Source organism: Pseudophryne corroboree, chromosome 3, assembly GCF_028390025.1.
Source record: "Pseudophryne corroboree isolate aPseCor3 chromosome 3, aPseCor3.hap2, whole genome shotgun sequence".
Classification (NCBI taxonomy): Eukaryota; Metazoa; Chordata; class Amphibia; order Anura; family Myobatrachidae; genus Pseudophryne; species Pseudophryne corroboree.
In genome coordinates, this window is record NC_086446.1 from 331,252,105 (window position 1) to 331,269,142 (window position 17,038).

The following is a 17,038-nucleotide window of genomic DNA, read 5'->3' on the forward strand; positions in this document are numbered from 1 at the left end:
TTCTTCTTGGTCTGTATGCTTAAGTTGCACACAGTATGAGACAAGTCTTAGGTTCCAACTATCAGAAAAGTTCAAACTCTATAGGAACCCCTAAATCTTGGCACTGAACTTTCCAAATATGCATACTTGGACAAAAATTTACCTTAAGGAAACATTTTAGCTATGCTACCAATACATTTTTAAACTGTTATGGTATTTTTAAAATGTAACATCTTTTTTTCCAGCTTATTGCATTTTTTTATTAAATAATTTGAGCTTTACTTTAAAAATGGTAAAATCTGAATAAGAAATTATTTAGCTTGTGGCTTGTTGGTCTGGGTGTATGATTTTTGCTGTGGGTGCAAAAGGCCCCAGATTCATATCCTGGATAAGCCTGTTTTCTCAGGTTCTTTAAAAGTGCTTAGTTCTATTATCTGATAGTATTTTAAAATACTTACTAATGTATTCCAACAGTTTCACTTCCAATTTCATTAGTATACATGAAAAATACATGAACAGTTGGCTCGTTGGTCTAGGGGTATGATTCTCGCTTAGGGTGCGAGAGGTCCCTGGTTCAAATCCCGCACGAGCCCATCTTCTCAGGTTCTTTTAAATCCCATGGTTACATTATCTGATTGATGTCAAAAGCATCAAGTGAATTTTGCTTTTGAAAATCCATAAAAAAATATATACTTATGCATATTTAGTAAACTGTCTACCATTTGGTGGTATATTGGGTATACTGTAGATTCCATTTTGTCTAAGTAATCTTGAGTGGCTTCAAAGAAGTCTCATTTTGACAAATTAAAAACTGTCAAAATGAAATTTCAGGTTTTTCTCTTACCTTGCTTTTTTCTAAAAAACAATGAGTGGCTTCAAAGAATAGGCTCTTTTTGACAAACAAAAAGGTCAACAATTGATTGCAGGTTTTTGTTTTTTCTTTCTTCTAGGTCTGTATGCTTAAGTTGCACACAGTATGAGACAAGTCTTAGGTTCCAACTATCGGAAAAGTTCAAACTCTATAGGAACCCATAAATCTTGGCACTGAACTTTCCAAATATGCATACTTGGACAAAAATTTACCTTAAGGAAACATTTTAGCTATGCTACCAATACATTTTTAAATTGTTATGGTATTTTTAAAATGTAACATCTTTTTTTCCAGCTTATTGCATTTTTTTAATTAAATAATTTGAGCTTTACTTTAAAAATGGTAAAATCTGAATAAGAAATTATTTAGCTTGTGGCTTGTTAGTCTGGGTGCATGATTTTTGCTTTGGGTGCAAAAGGCCCAAGATTCATATCCTGGATAAGCCAGTTTTCTCGGGTTCTTTAAAAGTGCTTAGTTCTATTATCTGATAGTATTTTAAAATACTTACTAATGTATTCCAACAGTTTCACTTCCAATTTTATTAGTATACATGTAAAAGCATTAACAGTTGGCTCGTTGGCCTAGGGTTATGATTCTCGCTTAGGGTGCGAGAGGTCCCGGGTTCAAATCCCGGACGAGCCCATCTTCTCAAGTTCTTTTAAATCCCATGGTTCCATTATCTTATTGATGTCAACAGCATCAAGTGAATTTTGCTTTTGCCCATCCATTAAAAAAGTATATACTTACGCATACTTATTAAACTGTCAACCATTTGGTGGTATATCGGGTATACTGTAGATTCCATTTTGTCTAAGTAACCTTGAGTGGCTTCAAGAAGTCTCATTTTGACAAATAAAAAACTGTCAAAATGAAATTGCAGGTTTTTATCTTACCTTGCTTTTTTCTAAGAAACAATGAGTGGCTTAAAGGAATAGGCTCTTTTTGACAAACAAAAAGGTCAACAATTATTTGTAGGTTTTTGTTTTTTTCTTTCTTCTTGGTCTGTATGCATAAGTTGCACACAGTATGAGACAAGTCTTAGGTTCCAACTATCAGAAAAGTTCAAACTCTATAGGAACCCCTAAATCTTGGCACTGAACTTTCCAAATATGCATACTTGGACAAAAATTTACCTTAAGGAAACATTTTAGCTATGCTACCAATACATTTTTAAATTGTTATGGTATTTTTAAAATGTAACATCTTTTTTTCCAGCTTATTGCATTTTTTTTATTAAATAATTTGAGCTTTACTTTAAAAATGGTAAAATCTGAATAAGAAATTATTTAGCTTGTGGCTTGTTGGTCTGGGTGTATGATTTTTGCTTTGGGTGCAAAAGGCCCCAGATTCATATCCTGGATAAGCCTGTTTTCTCAGGTTCTTTAAAAGTGCTTAGTTCTATTATCTGATAGTATTTTAAAATACTTACTAATGTATTCCAACAGTTTCACTTCCAATTTTATTAGTATACATGAAAAAAGCATGAACAGTTGGCTCGTTGGTCTAGGGGTATGATTCTCGCTTAGGGTGCGAGAGGGCCCGGGTTCAAATCTCGGACGAGCCCATCTTCTCAGATTCTTTTAAATCCCATGGTTCCATTATCTGATTGATGTCAAAAGCATCAAGTGAATTTTGCTTTTGCCAATCCATCAAAAAAGTATATACTTATGCATATTTAGTAAACTGTCAACCATTTGGTGGTATATTGGGTATACTGTAGATTCCATTTTGTCTAAGTAACCTTGAGTGGCTTCAAGAAGTCTCATTTTGACAAATAAAAAACTGTCAAAATGAAATTGCAGGTTTTTATCTTACCTTGCTTTTTTCTAAGAAACAATGAGTGGCTTAAAAGAATAGGCTCTTTTTGACAAACAAAAAGGTCAACAATTAATTGCAGGTTTTTGTTTTTTTTCATTCTTCTTGGTCTGTATGCTTAAGTTGCACACAGTAAGAGACAAGGTCTTAGGTTCCAACTATCAGAAAAGTTCAAACTCTATAGGAACCCCTAAATCTTGGCACTGAACTTTCCAAATATGCATACTTGGACAAAAATTTACCTTAAGGAAACATTTTAGCTATGCTACCAATACATTTTTTAATTGTTATGGTATTTTTAAAATGTAACATCTTTTTTTCCAGCTTATTGAATTTTTTAATTAAATAATTTGAGTTTTACTTTAAAAATGGTAAAATCTGAATAAGAAATTATTTAGCTTGTGGCTTGTTGGTCTGGGTGTATGATTTTTGCTTTGGGTGCAAAAGGCCCCAGATTCATATCCTGGATAAGCCTGTTTTCTCAGGTTCTTTAAAAGTGCTTAGTTCTATTATCTGATAGTATTTTAAAATACTTACTAATGTATTCCAACAGTTTCACATCCAATTTTATTAGTATACATGAAAAAGCGTTAACAGTTGGCTCGTTGGTCTAGGGGTATGATTCTCGCTTAGGGTGCGAGAGATCCCGGGTTCAAATCCTGGATGAGTCCATCTTCTCAGGTTCTTTTAAATCCCATGGTTCCATTATCTTATTGATGTCAACAGCATCAAGTGAATTTTGCTTTTGCCAATCCATTAAAAAAGTATATACTTACGCATACTTATTAAACTGTCAACCATTTGGTGGTATATCGGGTATACTGTAGATTCCATTTTGTCTAAGTAACCTTGAGTGGTTTCAAGAAGTCTCATTTTGACAAATAAAAAACTGTCAAAATGAAATTGCAGGTTTTTATCTTACCTTGCTTTTTTCTAAGAAACAATGAGTGGCTTAAAGGAATAGGCTCTTTTTGACAAACAAAAAGGTCAACAATTATTTGTAGGTTTTTGTTTTTTTCTTTCTTCTTGGTCTGTATGCATAAGTTGCACACAGTATGAGACAAGTCTTAGGTTCCAACTATCAGAAAAGTGCAAACTCTATAGGAACCCCTAAATCTTGGCACTGAACTTTCCAAATATGCATACTTGGACAAAAATTTATCTTAAGGAAACATTTTAGCTATGCTACCAATACATTTTTAAATTGTTATGGTATTTTTAAAATGTAACATCTTTTTTTCCAGCTTATTGCATTTTTTTATTAAATAATTTGAGCTTTACTTTAAAAATGGTAAAATCTGAATAAGAAATTATTTAGCTTGTGGCTTGTTGGTCTGGGTGTATGATTTTTGCTTTGGGTGCAAAAGGCCCCAGATTCATATCCTGGATAAGCCTGTTTTCTCAGGTTCTTTAAAAGTGCTTAGTTCTATTATCTGATAGTATTTTAAAATACTTACTAATGTATTCCAACAGTTTCACTTCCAATTTCATTAGTATACATGAAAAATGCATGAACAGTTGGCTCGTTGGTCTAGGGGTATGATTCTCGCTTAGGGTGCGAGAGGGCCCGGGTTCAAATCCCGGACGAGCCCATCTTCTCAGATTCTTTTAAATCCCATGGTTCCATTATCTGATTGATGTCAAAAGCATCAAGTGAATTTTGCTTTTGCCAATCCATCAAAAAAGTATATACTTATGCATATTTAGTAAACTGTCAACCATTTGGTGGTATATTGGGTATACTGTAGATTCCATTTTGTCTAAGTAACCTTGAGTGGCTTCAAGAAGTCTCATTTTGACAAATAAAAAACTGTCAAAATGAAATTGCAGGTTTTTATCTTACCTTGCTTTTTTCTAAGAAACAATGAGTGGCTTAAAAGAATAGGCTCTTTTTGACAAACAAAAAGGTCAACAATTAATTGCAGGTTTTTGTTTTTTTTCTTTCTTCTTGGTCTGTATGCATAAGTTGCACACAGTAAGAGACAAGGTCTTAGGTTCCAACTATCAGAAAAGTTCAAACTCTATAGGAACCCCTAAATCTTGGCACTGAACTTTCCAAATATGCATACTTGGACAAAAATTTACCTTAAGGAAACATTTTAGCTATGCTACCAATACATTTTTAAATTGTTATGGTATTTTTAAAATGTAACATCTTTTTTTCCAGCTTATTGCATTTTTTTATTAAATAATTTGAGCTTTACTTTAAAAATGGTAAAATCTGAATAAGAAATTATTTAGCTTGTGGCTTGTTAGTCTGGGTGTATGATTTTTGCTTTGGGTGCAAAAGGCCCCAGATTCATATACTGGATAAGCCTGTTTTCTCAGGTTCTTTAAAAGTGCTTAGTTCTATTATCTGATAGTATTTTAAAATACTTACTAATGTATTCCAGCAGTTTCACTTCCAATTTTATTAGTATACATGAAAAAGCATTAACAGTTGGCTCGTTGGTCTAGGGGTATGATTCTCGCTTAGGGTGCGAGAGGTCCCGGGTTCAAATCCCGGACGAGTCCATCTTCTCAGGTTCTTTTAAATCCCATGGTCCCATTATCTTATTGATGTCAAAAGCATCAAGTGAATTTTGCTTTTGCCAATCCATTAAAAAAGTATATACTTACGCAAATTTATTAAACTGTCAACCATTTGGTGGTATATCGGGTATACTGTAGATTCCATTTTGTCTAAGTAACCTTGAGTGGCTTCAAGAAGTCTCATTTTGACAAATAAAAAACTGTCAAAATGAAATTGCAGGTTTTTATCTTACCTTGCTTTTTTCTAAGAAACAATGAGTGGCTTAAAAGAATAGGCTCTTTTTGACAAACAAAAAGGTCAACAATTATTTGCAGGTTTTTGTTTTTTTCTTTCTTCTTGGTCTGTATGCATAAGTTGCACACAGTATGAGACAAGTCTTAGGTTCCAACTATCAGAAAAGTTCAAACTCTATAGGAACCCCTAAATCTTGGCACTGAACTTTCCAAATATGCATACTTGGACAAAAATTTACCTTAAGGAAACATTTTAGCTATGCTACCAATACATTTTTAAATTGTTATGGTATTTTTAAAATGTAACATTTTTTTTTCCAGCTTATTGCATTTTTTTATTAAATAATTTGAGCTTTACTTTAAAAATGGTAAAATCTGAATAAGAAATTATTTAGCTTGTGGCTTGTTGGTCTGGGTGTATGATTTTTGCTTTGGGTGCAAAAGGCCCCAGATTCATATCCTGGATAAGCCTGTTTTCTCAGGTTCTTTAAAAGTGCTTAGTTCTATTATCTGATAGTATTTTAAAATACTTACTAATGTATTCCAACAGTTTCACTTCCAATTTCATTGGTATACATGAAACATGCATGAACAGTTGGCTCGTTGGTCTAGGGGTATGATTCTCGCTTAGGGTGCGAGAGGTCCCGGGTTCAAATCCCGGACGAGCCCATCTTCTCATATTCTTTTAAATCCCATGGTTCCATTATCTGATTGATGTCAAAAGCATCAAGTGAATTTTGCTTTTGAAAATCCATAAAAAAATATATACTTATGCATATTTAGTAAACTGTCTACCATTTGGTGGTATATTGGGTATACTGTAGATTCCATTTTGTCTAAGTAATCTTGAGTGGCTTCAAAGAAGTCTCATTTTGACAAATTAAAAACTGTCAAAATGAAATTACAGGTTTTTCTCTTATCTTGCTTTTTTCTAAAAAACAATGAGTGGCTTCAAAGAATAGGCTCTTTTTGACAAACAAAAAGGTCAACAATTAATTGCAGGTTTTTGTTTTTTCTTTCTTCTTGGTCTGTATGCTTAATTTGCACACAGTATGAGACAAGTCTTAGGTTCCAACTATCAGAAAAGTTCAAACTCTATAGGAACCCCTAAATCTTGGCACTGAACTTTCCAAATATGCATACTTGGACAAAAATTTACCTTAAGGAAACATTTTAGCTATGCTACCAATACATTTTTAAATTGTTATGGTATTTTTAAAATGTAACATCTTTTTTTCCAGCTTATTGCATTTTTTTATTAAATAATTTGAGTTTTACTTTAAAAATGGTAAAATCTGAATAAGAAATTATATAACTTGTGGCTTGTTGGTCTGGGTGTATGATTTTTGCTTTGAGTGGAAAAGGCACCAGGTTCATATCCTGGATTAGCCTGTTTTCTCAGGTTCTTTAAAAGTGCTTAGTTCTATTATCTGATAGTATTTTAAAATACTTACTAATGTATTCCAACAGTTTCACTTCCAATTGTATTAGTATACATGAAAAAGCATTAGCAGTTGGCTCATTGGTCTAGGGGTATGATTGTCGCTTAGGGTGCGAGAGGTCCCGGGTACAAATCCCGGACGAGCCCATCTTCTCAGGTTCTTTTAAATCCCATGGTTCCATTATCTTATTGATGTCAAAAGCATCAAGTGAATTTTGCTTTTGCCAATCCATCAAAAAAGTATATACTTATGCATATTTAGTAAACTGTCAACCATTTGGTGGTATATTGGGTATACTGTAGATTCCATTTTGTCTAAGTAACCTTGAGTGGCTTCAAGAAGTCTCATTTTGACAAATAAAAAACTGTCAAAATGAAATTGCAGGTTTTTATCTTACCTTGCTTTTTTCTAAGAAACAATGAGTGGCTTAAAAGAATAGGCTCTTTTTGACAAACAAAAAGGTCAACAATTAATTGCAGGTTTTTGTTTTTTTTCTTTCTTCTTGGTCTGTATGCTTAAATTGTACACAGTAAGAGACAAGGTCTTAGGTTCCAACTATCAGAAAAGTTCAAACTCTATAGGAACCCCAAAATCTTGGCACTGAACTTTCCAAATATGCATACTTGGACAAAAATTTACCTTAAGGAAACATTTTAGCTATGCTACCAATACATTTTTAAATTGTTATGGTATTTTTAAAATGTAACATCTTTTTTTCCAGCTTATTGCATTTTTTTATTAAATAATTTGAGCTTTACTTTAAAAATGGTAAAATCTGAATAAGAAATTATTTAGCTTGTGGCTTGTTGGTCTGGGTGTATGATTTTTGCTTTGGGTGCAAAAGGCCCCAGATTCATATCCTGGATAAGCCTGTTTTCTCAGGTTCTTTAAAAGTGCTTAGTTCTATTATCTGATAGTATTTTAAAATACTTACTAATGTATTCCAACAGTTTCACTTCCAATTTTATTAGCATACATGCAAAAGCATTAACAGTTGGCACGTTGGTCTAGGGTTATGATTCTCGCTTAGGGTGCGAGAGGTCCCGGGTTCAAATCCCGGACGAGCCCATCTTCTCAGGTTCTTTTAAATCCCATGGTTCCATTATCTTATTGATGCCAAAAGCATCATGTGAATTTTGCTTTTGAATATCCATAAAAAAATATATACTTATGCATATTTAGTAAACTGTCAACCATTTGGTTGTATATTGGGTATACTGTAGATTCCATTTTGTCTAAGTAATCTTGAGTGGCTTCAAAGAAGTCTCATTTTGACAAATTAAAAACTGTCAAAATGAAATTTCAGGTTTTTCTCTTACCTTGCTTTTTTCTAAAAAACAATGAGTGGCTTCAAAGAATAGGCTCTTTTTGACAAACAAAAAGGTCAACAATTAATTGCAGGTTTTTGTTTTTTCTTTCTTCTTGGTCTGTATGCTTAAGTTGCACACAGTATGAGACAAGTCTTAGGTTCCAACTATCAGAAAAGTTCAAACTCTATAGGAACCCCTAAATCTTGGCACTGAACTTTCCAAATATGCATACTTGGACAAAAATTAACCTTAAGGAAACATTTTAGCTATGCTACCAATACATTTTTAAATTGTTATGGTATTTTTAAAATGTAACATCTTTTTTTCCAGCTTATTGCATTTTTTTATTAAATAATTTGAGTTTTACTTTAAAAATGGTAAAATCTGAATAAGAAATTATTTAGCTTGTGGCTTGTTGGTCTGGGTGTATGATTTTTGCTTTGGGTGCAAAAGGCCCCAGGTTCATATCCTGGATGAGCCTGTTTTCTTAGGTTCTTTAAAAGTGCTTAGTTCTAATATCTGATAGTATTTTAAAATACTTACTAATGTATTCCAACAGGTTCACTTCCAATTTCATTAGTATGCATCAAAATGCATGAACAGTTGGCTCGTTGGTCTAGGGGTATGATTCTCGCTTAGGGTGCGAGAGGTCCCATGTTCAAATCCCGGACGTGCCCATTTTCTCAGGTTCTTTTAAATCCCATGGTTCCATTATCTGATTGATGTCAAAAGCATCAAGTGAATATTGCTTTTGCCAATCCATCAAAAAAGTATATACTTAAGCATATTTAGTTAACTGTCAACCATTTGGTGGTATATTGGGTATACTGTAGATTCCACTTTGTCTAAGTAACCTTGAGTGGCTTCAAAGAAGTCTCATTTTGACAAATTAAAAACTGTCAAAATGAAATTACAGGTTTTTCTCTTACCTTGCTTTTTTTTCTAAGAAACAATGAGTGGCTTAAAAGAATAGGCTCTTTTTGACAAACAAAAAGGTCAACAATTAATTGCAGGTTTTTGTTTTTTTTCTTTCTTTTTGGTCTGTATGCTTAAGTTGCACACAGTAAGAGACAAGTCTTAGGTTCCAACTATTATAAAAGTTCAAACTCTATAGGAACCCCTAAATCTTGGCACTGAACTTTCCAAATATGCATACTTGGACAAAAATTTACCTTAAGGAAACATTTTAGCTATGCTACCAATACATTTTTAAATTGTTATGGTATTTTTAAAATGTAACATCTTTTTTTCCAGCTTATTGCATTTTTTTATTAAATAATTTGAGCTTTACTTTAAAAATGGTAAAATCTGAATAAGAAATTATTTAGCTTGTGGCTTGTTGGTCTGGGTGTATGATTTTTGCTTTGGGTGCAAAAGGCCCCAGATTCATATCCTGGATAAGCCTGTTTTCTCAGGTTCTTTAAAAGTGCTTAGTTCTATTATCTGATAGTATTTTAAAATACTTACTAATGTATTCCAACAGTTTCACTTCCAATTTTATTAGTATACATGCAAAAGCATTAACAGTTGGCACGTTGGTCTAGGGTTATGGTTCTCGCTTAGGGTGCGAGAGGTCCCGGGTTCAAATCCCAGACGAGCCCATCTTCTCAGGTTCTTTTAAATCCCATGGTTCCATTATCTTATTGATGCCAAAAGCATCAAGTGAATTTTGCTTTTGAAAATCCATAAAAAAGTATATACTTATGCATATTTAGTAAACTATCTACCATTTGGTGGTATACTGTAGATTCCATTTTGTCTAAGTAATCTTGAGTGGCTTCAAAGAAGTCTCATTTTGACAAATTAAAAACTGTCAAAATGAAATTACAGGTTTTTCTCTTACCTTGCTTTTTTCTAAGAAACAATGAGTGGCTTAAAAGAATAGGCTCTTTTTGACAAACAAAAAGGTCAACAATTAATTGCAGGTTTTTGTTTTTTTCTTTCTTCTTGGTCTGTATGCTTAAGTTGCACACAGTATGAGACAAGTCTTAGGTTCCAACTATCAGAAAAGTTCAAACTCTATAGGAACCCCTAAATCTTGGCACTGAACTTTCCAAATATGCATACTTGGACAAAAATTTACCTTAAGGAAACATTTTAGCTATGCTACCAATACATTTTTAAATTGTTATGGTATTTTTAAAATGTAACATCTTTTTTTCCAGCTTATTGCATTTTTTTATTAAATAATTTGAGCTTTACTTTAAAAATGGTAAAATCTGAATAAGAAGTTATTTAGCTTGTGGCTTGTTGGTCTGGGTGTATGATTTTTGCTTTGGGTGCAAAAGGCCCCAGGTTCATATCCTGGATGAGCCTGTTTTCTTAGGTTCTTTAAAAGTGCTTAGTTCTAATATCTGATAGTATTTTAAAATACTTACTAATGTATTCCAACAGGTTCACTTCCAATTTCATTAGTATGCATCAAAATACATGAACAGTTGGCTCGTTGGTCTAGGGGTATGATTCTTGCTTAGGGTGCGAGAGGTCCCGGGTTCAAATCCCGGACGTGCTCATTTTCTCAGGTTCTTTTAAATCCCATGGTTCCATTATCTGATTGATGTCAAAAGCATCAAGTGAATATTGCTTTTGCCAATCCATCAAAAAAGTATATACTTAAGCATATTTTGTTAACTGTCAACCATTTGGTGGTATATTGGGTATACTGTAGATTCCACTTTGTCTAAGTAACCTTGAGTGGCTTCAAAGAAGTCTCATTTTGACAAATTAAAAACTGTCAAAATGAAATTACAGGTTTTTCTCTTACCTTGCTTTTTTCTAAGAAACAATGAGTGGCTTAAAAGAATAGGCTCTTTTTGACAAACAAAAAGGTCAACAATTAATTGCAGGTTTTTGTTTTTTTCTTTCTTCTTGGTCTGTATGCTTAAGTTGCACACAGTATGAGACAAGTCTTAGGTTCCAACTATCAGAAAAGTTCAAACTCTATAGGAACCCCTAAATCTTGGCACTGAACTTTCCAAATATGCATACTTGGACAAAAATTTACCTTAAGGAAACATTTTAGCTATGCTACCAATACATTTTTAAACTGTTATGGTATTTTTAAAATGTAACATCTTTTTTTCCAGCTTATTGCATTTTTTTTATTAAATAATTTGAGCTTTACTTTAAAAATGGTAAAATCTGAATAAGAAATTATTTAGCTTGTGGCTTGTTGGTCTGGGTGTATGATTTTTGCTGTGGGTGCAAAAGGCCCCAGATTCATATCCTGGATAAGCCTGTTTTCTCAGGTTCTTTAAAAGTGCTTAGTTCTATTATCTGATAGTATTTTAAAATACTTACTAATGTATTCCAACAGTTTCACTTCCAATTTTATTAGTATACATGAATAAGCATTAACAGTTGGCTCGTTGGTCTAGGGGTAAGATTCTTGCTTAGGGTGCGAGAGGTCTGGGGTTCAAATCCCGGATGAGCTCAGGTTCTTTTAAATCCCATGGTTCCATTATCTTATTGATGTCAAAAGCATCAAGTGAATTTTGCTTCTGCCAATCCATTAAAAAAGTATATACTTACGCATATTTATTAAACTGTCAACGATTTGGTGGTATATCGGGTATACTGTAGATTCCATTTTGTCTAAGTAACCTTGAGTGGCTTCAAGAAGTTTCATTTTGACAAATAAAAAACTGTCAAAATGAAATCGCAGGTTTTTATCTTACCTTGCTTTTTTCTAAGAAACAATGAGTGGCTTAAAAGAATAGGCTCTTTTTGACAAACAAAAAGGTCAACAATTATTTGCAGGTTTTTGTTTTTTTCTTTCTTCTTGGTCTGTATGCATAAGTTGCACACAGTATGAGACAAGTCTTAGGTTCCAACTATCAGAAAAGTTCAAACTCTATAGGAACCCCTAAATCTTGGCACTGAACTTTCCAAATATGCATACTTGGACAAAAATTTACCTTAAGGAAACATTTTAGCTATGCTACCAATACATTTTTAAATTGTTATGGTATTTTTAAAATGTAACATCTTTTTTTCCAGCTTATTGCATTTTTTTATTAAATAATTTGAGCTTTACTTTAAAAATGGTAAAATCTGAATAAGAAATTATTTAGCTTGTGGCTTGTTGGTCTGGGTGTATGATTTTTGCTTTGGGTGCAAAAGGCCCCAGATTCATATCCTGGATAAGCCTGATTTCTCAGGTTCTTTAAAAGTGCTTAGTTCTATTATCTGATAGTATTTTAAAATACTTACTAATGTATTCCAACAGTTTCACTTCCAATTTCATTAGTATACATGAAAAATACATGAACAGTTGGCTCGTTGGTCTAGGGGTATGATTCTCGCTTAGGGTGCGAGAGGTCCCGGGTTCAAATCCCGCACGAGCCCATCTTCTCAGGTTCTTTTAAATCCCATGGTTACATTATCTGATTGATGTCAAAAGCATCAAGTGAATTTTGCTTTTGAAAATCCATAAAAAAATATATACTTATGCATATTTAGTAAACTGTCTACCATTTGGTGGTATATTGGGTATACTGTAGATTCCATTTTGTCTAAGTAATCTTGAGTGGCTTCAAAGAAGTCTCATTTTGACAAATTAAAAACTGTCAAAATGAAATTTCAGGTTTTTCTCTTACCTTGCTTTTTTCTAAAAAACAATGAGTGGCTTCAAAGAATAGGCTCTTTTTGACAAACAAAAAGGTCAACAATTAATTGCAGGTTTTTGTTTTTTCTTTCTTCTTGGTCTGTATGCTTAAGTTGCACACAGTATGAGACAAGTCTTAGGTTCCAACTATCGGAAAAGTTCAAACTCTATAGGAACCCCTAAATCTTGGCACTGAACTTTCCAAATATGCATACTTGGACAAAAATTTACCTTAAGGAAACATTTTAGCTATGCTACCAATACATTTTTAAATTGTTATGGTATTTTTAAAATGTAACATCTTTTTTTCCAGCTTATTGCATTTTTTTATTAAATAATTTGAGTTTTACTTTAAAAATGGTAAAATCAGAATAAGAAATTATATAACTTGTGGCTTGTTGGTCTGGGTGTATGATTTTTGCTTTGAGTGGAAAAGGCACCAGGTTCATATCCTGGATAAGCCTGTTTTCTCAGGTTCTTTAAAAGTGCTTAGTTCTATTATCTGATAGTATTTTAAAATACTTACTAATGTATTCCAACAGTTTCACTTCCAATTGTATTAGTATACATGAAAAAGCATTAGCAGTTGGCTCATTGGTCTGGGGGTATGATTCTCGCTTAGGGTGCGAGAGGTATCGGGTTCAAATCCCGGACGAGCCTATCTTCTCAGGTTCTTTTAAATCCCATGGTTCCATTATCTAATTGATGTCAAAAGCATCAAGTGAATTTTGCTTTTGCCAATCCATAAAAAAATTATATACTTATGCATATTTAGTAAACTGTCAACCATTTGGTGGTATATTGGGTATACTGTAGATTCCATTTTGTCTAAGTAACCTTCAGTGGCTTCAAGAAGTCTCATTTTGACAAATAAAAAACTGTCAAAATGAAATTGCAGGTTTTTATCTTACCTTGCTTTTTTCTAAGAAACAATGAGTGGCTTAAAAGAATAGGCTCTTTTTGACAAACAAAAAGGTCAACAATTAATTGCAGGTTTTTTTTTTCTTTCTTCTTGGTCTGTATGCATAAGTTGCACACAGTATGAGACAAGTCTTAGGTTCCAACTATCATAAAAGTTCAAACTCTATAGGAACCCCTAAATCTTGGCACTGAACTTTCCAAATATGCATACTTGGACAAAAATTTACCTTAAGGAAACATTTTAGCTATGCTACCAATACATTTTTAAATTGTTATGGTATTTTTAAAATGTAACATCTTTTTTTCCAGCTTATTGCATTTTTTAATTAAATAATTTGAGTTTTACTTTAAAAATGGTAAAATCTGTATAAGAAATTATTTAGCTTGTGGCTTGTTGGTCTGGGTGTTTGATTTTTGCTTTTGGTGCAAAAGGCCCCAGATTCATATCCTGGATAAGCCTGTTTTCTCAGGTTCTTTAAAAGTGCTTAGTTCTATTATCTGATAGTATTTTAAAATACTTACTAATGTATTCCAGCAGTTTCACTTCCAATTTTATTAGTATACATGAAAAAGCATTAACAGTTGGCTCGTTGGTCTAGGGGTATGATTCCCGCTTAGGGTGCGAGAGGTCCCGGGTTCAAATCCCGGACGAGTCCATCTTCTCAGGTTCTTTTAAATCCCATGGTTCCATTATCTTATTGATGTCAAAAGCATCAAGTGAATTTTGCTTTTGCCAATCCATTAAAAAAGTATATACTTACGCATATTTATTAAACTGTCAACCATTTGGTGGTATATCGGGTATACTGTAGATTCCATTTTGTCTAAGTAACCTTGAGTGGCTTCAAGAAGTCTCATTTTGACAAATAAAAAACTGTCAAAATGAAATTGCAGGTTTTTATCTTACCTTGCTTTTTTCTAAGAAACAATGAGTGGCTTAAAAGAATAGGCTCTTTTTGACAAACAAAAAGGTCAACAATTAATTGCAGGTTTTTGTTTTTTTCTTTCTTCTTGGTCTGTATGCATAAGTTTCACACAGTATGAGACAAGTCTTAGGTTCCAACTATCAGAAAAGTTCAAACTCTATAGGAACCCCTAAATCTTGGCACTGAACTTTCCAAATATGCATACTTGGACAAAAATTTACCTTAAGGAAACATTTTAGGTATGCTACCAATACATTTTTAAATTGTTATGGTATTTTTAAAATGTAACATCTTTTTTTCCAGCTTATTGCATTTTTTTATTAAATAATTTGAGTTTTACTTTGAAAATGGTAAAATCTGAATAAGAAATTATATAACTTGTGGCTTGTTGGTCTGGGTGTATGATTTTTGCTTTGAGTGGAAAAGGCACCAGGTTCATATCCTGGATTAGCCTGTTTTCTCAGGTTCTTTAAAAGTGCTTAGTTCTATTATCTGATAGTATTTTAAAATACTTACTAATGTATTCCAACAGTTTCACTTCCAATTTTATTAGTATACATGAAAAAGCATTAGCAGTTGGCTCATTGGTCTGGGGGTATGATTCTCGCTTAGGGTGCGAGAGGTCCCGGGTTCAAATCCCGGACGAGCCTATCTTCTCAGGTTCTTTTAAATCCCATGGTTCCATTATCTAATTGATGTCAAAAGCATCAAGTGAATTTTGCTTTTGCCAATCCATCAAAAAAGTATATACTTATGCATATTTAGTAAACTGTCAACCATTTGGTGGTATATTGGGTATACTGTAGATTCCATTTTGTCTAAGTAACCTTGAGTGGCTTCAAGAAGTCTCATTTTGACAAATAAAAAACTGTCAAAGTGAAATTGCAGGTTTTTATCTTACCTTGCTTTTTTCTAAGAAACAATGAGTGGCTTAAAAGAATAGGCTCTTTTTGACAAACAAAAAGGTCAACAATTAATTGCAGGTTTTTGTTTTTTTTCTTTCTTCTTGGTCTGTATGCTTAAATTGCACACAGTAAGAGACAAGGTCTTAGGTTCCAACTATCAGAAAAGTTCAAACTCTATAGGAACCCCTAAATCTTGGCACTGAACTTTCCAAATATGCATACTTGGACAAAAATTTACCTTAAGGAAACATTTTAGCTATGCTACCAATACATTTTTAAATTGTTATGGTATTTTTAAAATGTAACATCTTTTTTTCCAGCTTATTGCATTTTTTTTATTAAATAATTTGAGCTTTACTTTAAAAATGGTAAAATCTGAATAAGAAATTATTTAGCTTGTGGCTTGTTAGTCTGGGTGCATGATTTTTGCTTTGGGTGCAAAAGGCCCAAGATTCATATCCTGGATAAGCCTGTTTTCTCAGGTTCTTTAAAAGTGCTTAGTTCTATTATCTGATAGTATTTTAAAATACTTACTAATGTATTCCAACAGTTTCACTTCCAATTTCATTAGTATACATGAAAAATGCATGAACAGTTGGCTCGTTGGTCTAGGGGTATGATTTTCGCTTAGGGTGCGAGAGGTCCTGGGTTCAAATCCCGGACGAGCCCATCTTCTCAGATTATTTTAAATCCCATGGTTCCATTATCTGATTGATGTCAAAAGCATCAAGAGAATTTTGCTTTTGAAAATCCATAAAAAAATATATACTTATACATATTTAGTAAACTGTCTACCATTTTGGTGGTATATTGGGTATACTGTAGATTCCATTGTGTCTAAGTAATCTTGAGTGGCTTCAAAGAAGTCTCATTTTGACAAATTAAAAACTGTCAAAATGAAATTACAGGTTTTTCTCTTACCTTGCTTTTTTCTAAAAAACAATGAGTGGCTTCAAAGAATAGGCTCTTTTTGACAAACAAAAAAAACAACAATTAATTGCAGGTTTTTGTTTTTTCTTTCTTCTTGGTCTGTATGCTTAAGTTGCACACAGTATGAGACAAGTCTTAGGTTCCAACTATCAGAAAAGTTCAAACTCTATAGGAACCCCTAAATCTTGGCACTGAACTTTCCAAATATGCATACTTGGACAAAAATTTACCTTAAGGAAACATTTTAGCTATGCTACCAATACATTTTTAAACTGTTATGGTATTTTTAAAATGTAACATCTTTTTTTCCAGCTTATTGCATTTTTTTATTAAACAATTTGAGCTTTACTTTAAAAATGGTAAAATCTGAATAAGAAATTATTTAGCTTGTGGCTTGTTGGTCTGGGTGTATGATTTTTGCTGTGGGTCCAAAAGGCCCCAGATTCATATCCTGGATAAGCCTGTTTTCTCAAGTTCTTTAAAAGTGCTTAGTTCTATTATCTGATAGTATTTTAAAATACTTACTAATGTATTCCAACCGGTTCACTTCCAATTTCATTAGTATGC

General features: G+C 32.9%; 10 non-coding genes across 10 annotated transcripts; all 10 read left to right on the top strand.

Moving 5' to 3' along the window:
• Positions 1–1,420: 1,420 nt before the first annotated feature.
• TRNAP-AGG (transfer RNA proline (anticodon AGG)) lies at positions 1,421–1,492 on the top strand. The gene has a single exon. It is a non-coding gene; the product is annotated as a tRNA-Pro (tRNA).
• Positions 1,493–2,342: 850 nt separating this feature from the next.
• Positions 2,343–2,414, top strand: TRNAP-AGG (transfer RNA proline (anticodon AGG)). Its single transcript has one exon. It is a non-coding gene; the product is annotated as a tRNA-Pro (tRNA).
• An 850-nt stretch (positions 2,415–3,264) lies between these two features.
• Positions 3,265–3,336, top strand: TRNAP-AGG (transfer RNA proline (anticodon AGG)). Its single transcript has one exon. It is a non-coding gene; the product is annotated as a tRNA-Pro (tRNA).
• Positions 3,337–4,185: 849 nt separating this feature from the next.
• On the top strand, positions 4,186–4,257 carry TRNAP-AGG (transfer RNA proline (anticodon AGG)). Its single transcript has one exon. It is a non-coding gene; the product is annotated as a tRNA-Pro (tRNA).
• Positions 4,258–5,107: 850 nt separating this feature from the next.
• Positions 5,108–5,179, top strand: TRNAP-AGG (transfer RNA proline (anticodon AGG)). Its single transcript has one exon. It is a non-coding gene; the product is annotated as a tRNA-Pro (tRNA).
• An 849-nt stretch (positions 5,180–6,028) lies between these two features.
• On the top strand, positions 6,029–6,100 carry TRNAP-AGG (transfer RNA proline (anticodon AGG)). The gene has a single exon. It is a non-coding gene; the product is annotated as a tRNA-Pro (tRNA).
• A 6,358-nt stretch (positions 6,101–12,458) lies between these two features.
• TRNAP-AGG (transfer RNA proline (anticodon AGG)) lies at positions 12,459–12,530 on the top strand. Its single transcript has one exon. It is a non-coding gene; the product is annotated as a tRNA-Pro (tRNA).
• A 1,764-nt stretch (positions 12,531–14,294) lies between these two features.
• TRNAP-AGG (transfer RNA proline (anticodon AGG)) lies at positions 14,295–14,366 on the top strand. Its single transcript has one exon. It is a non-coding gene; the product is annotated as a tRNA-Pro (tRNA).
• Positions 14,367–15,214: 848 nt separating this feature from the next.
• Positions 15,215–15,286, top strand: TRNAP-AGG (transfer RNA proline (anticodon AGG)). The gene has a single exon. It is a non-coding gene; the product is annotated as a tRNA-Pro (tRNA).
• Positions 15,287–16,138: 852 nt separating this feature from the next.
• TRNAP-AGG (transfer RNA proline (anticodon AGG)) lies at positions 16,139–16,210 on the top strand. Its single transcript has one exon. It is a non-coding gene; the product is annotated as a tRNA-Pro (tRNA).
• Positions 16,211–17,038: the final 828 nt, after the last annotated feature.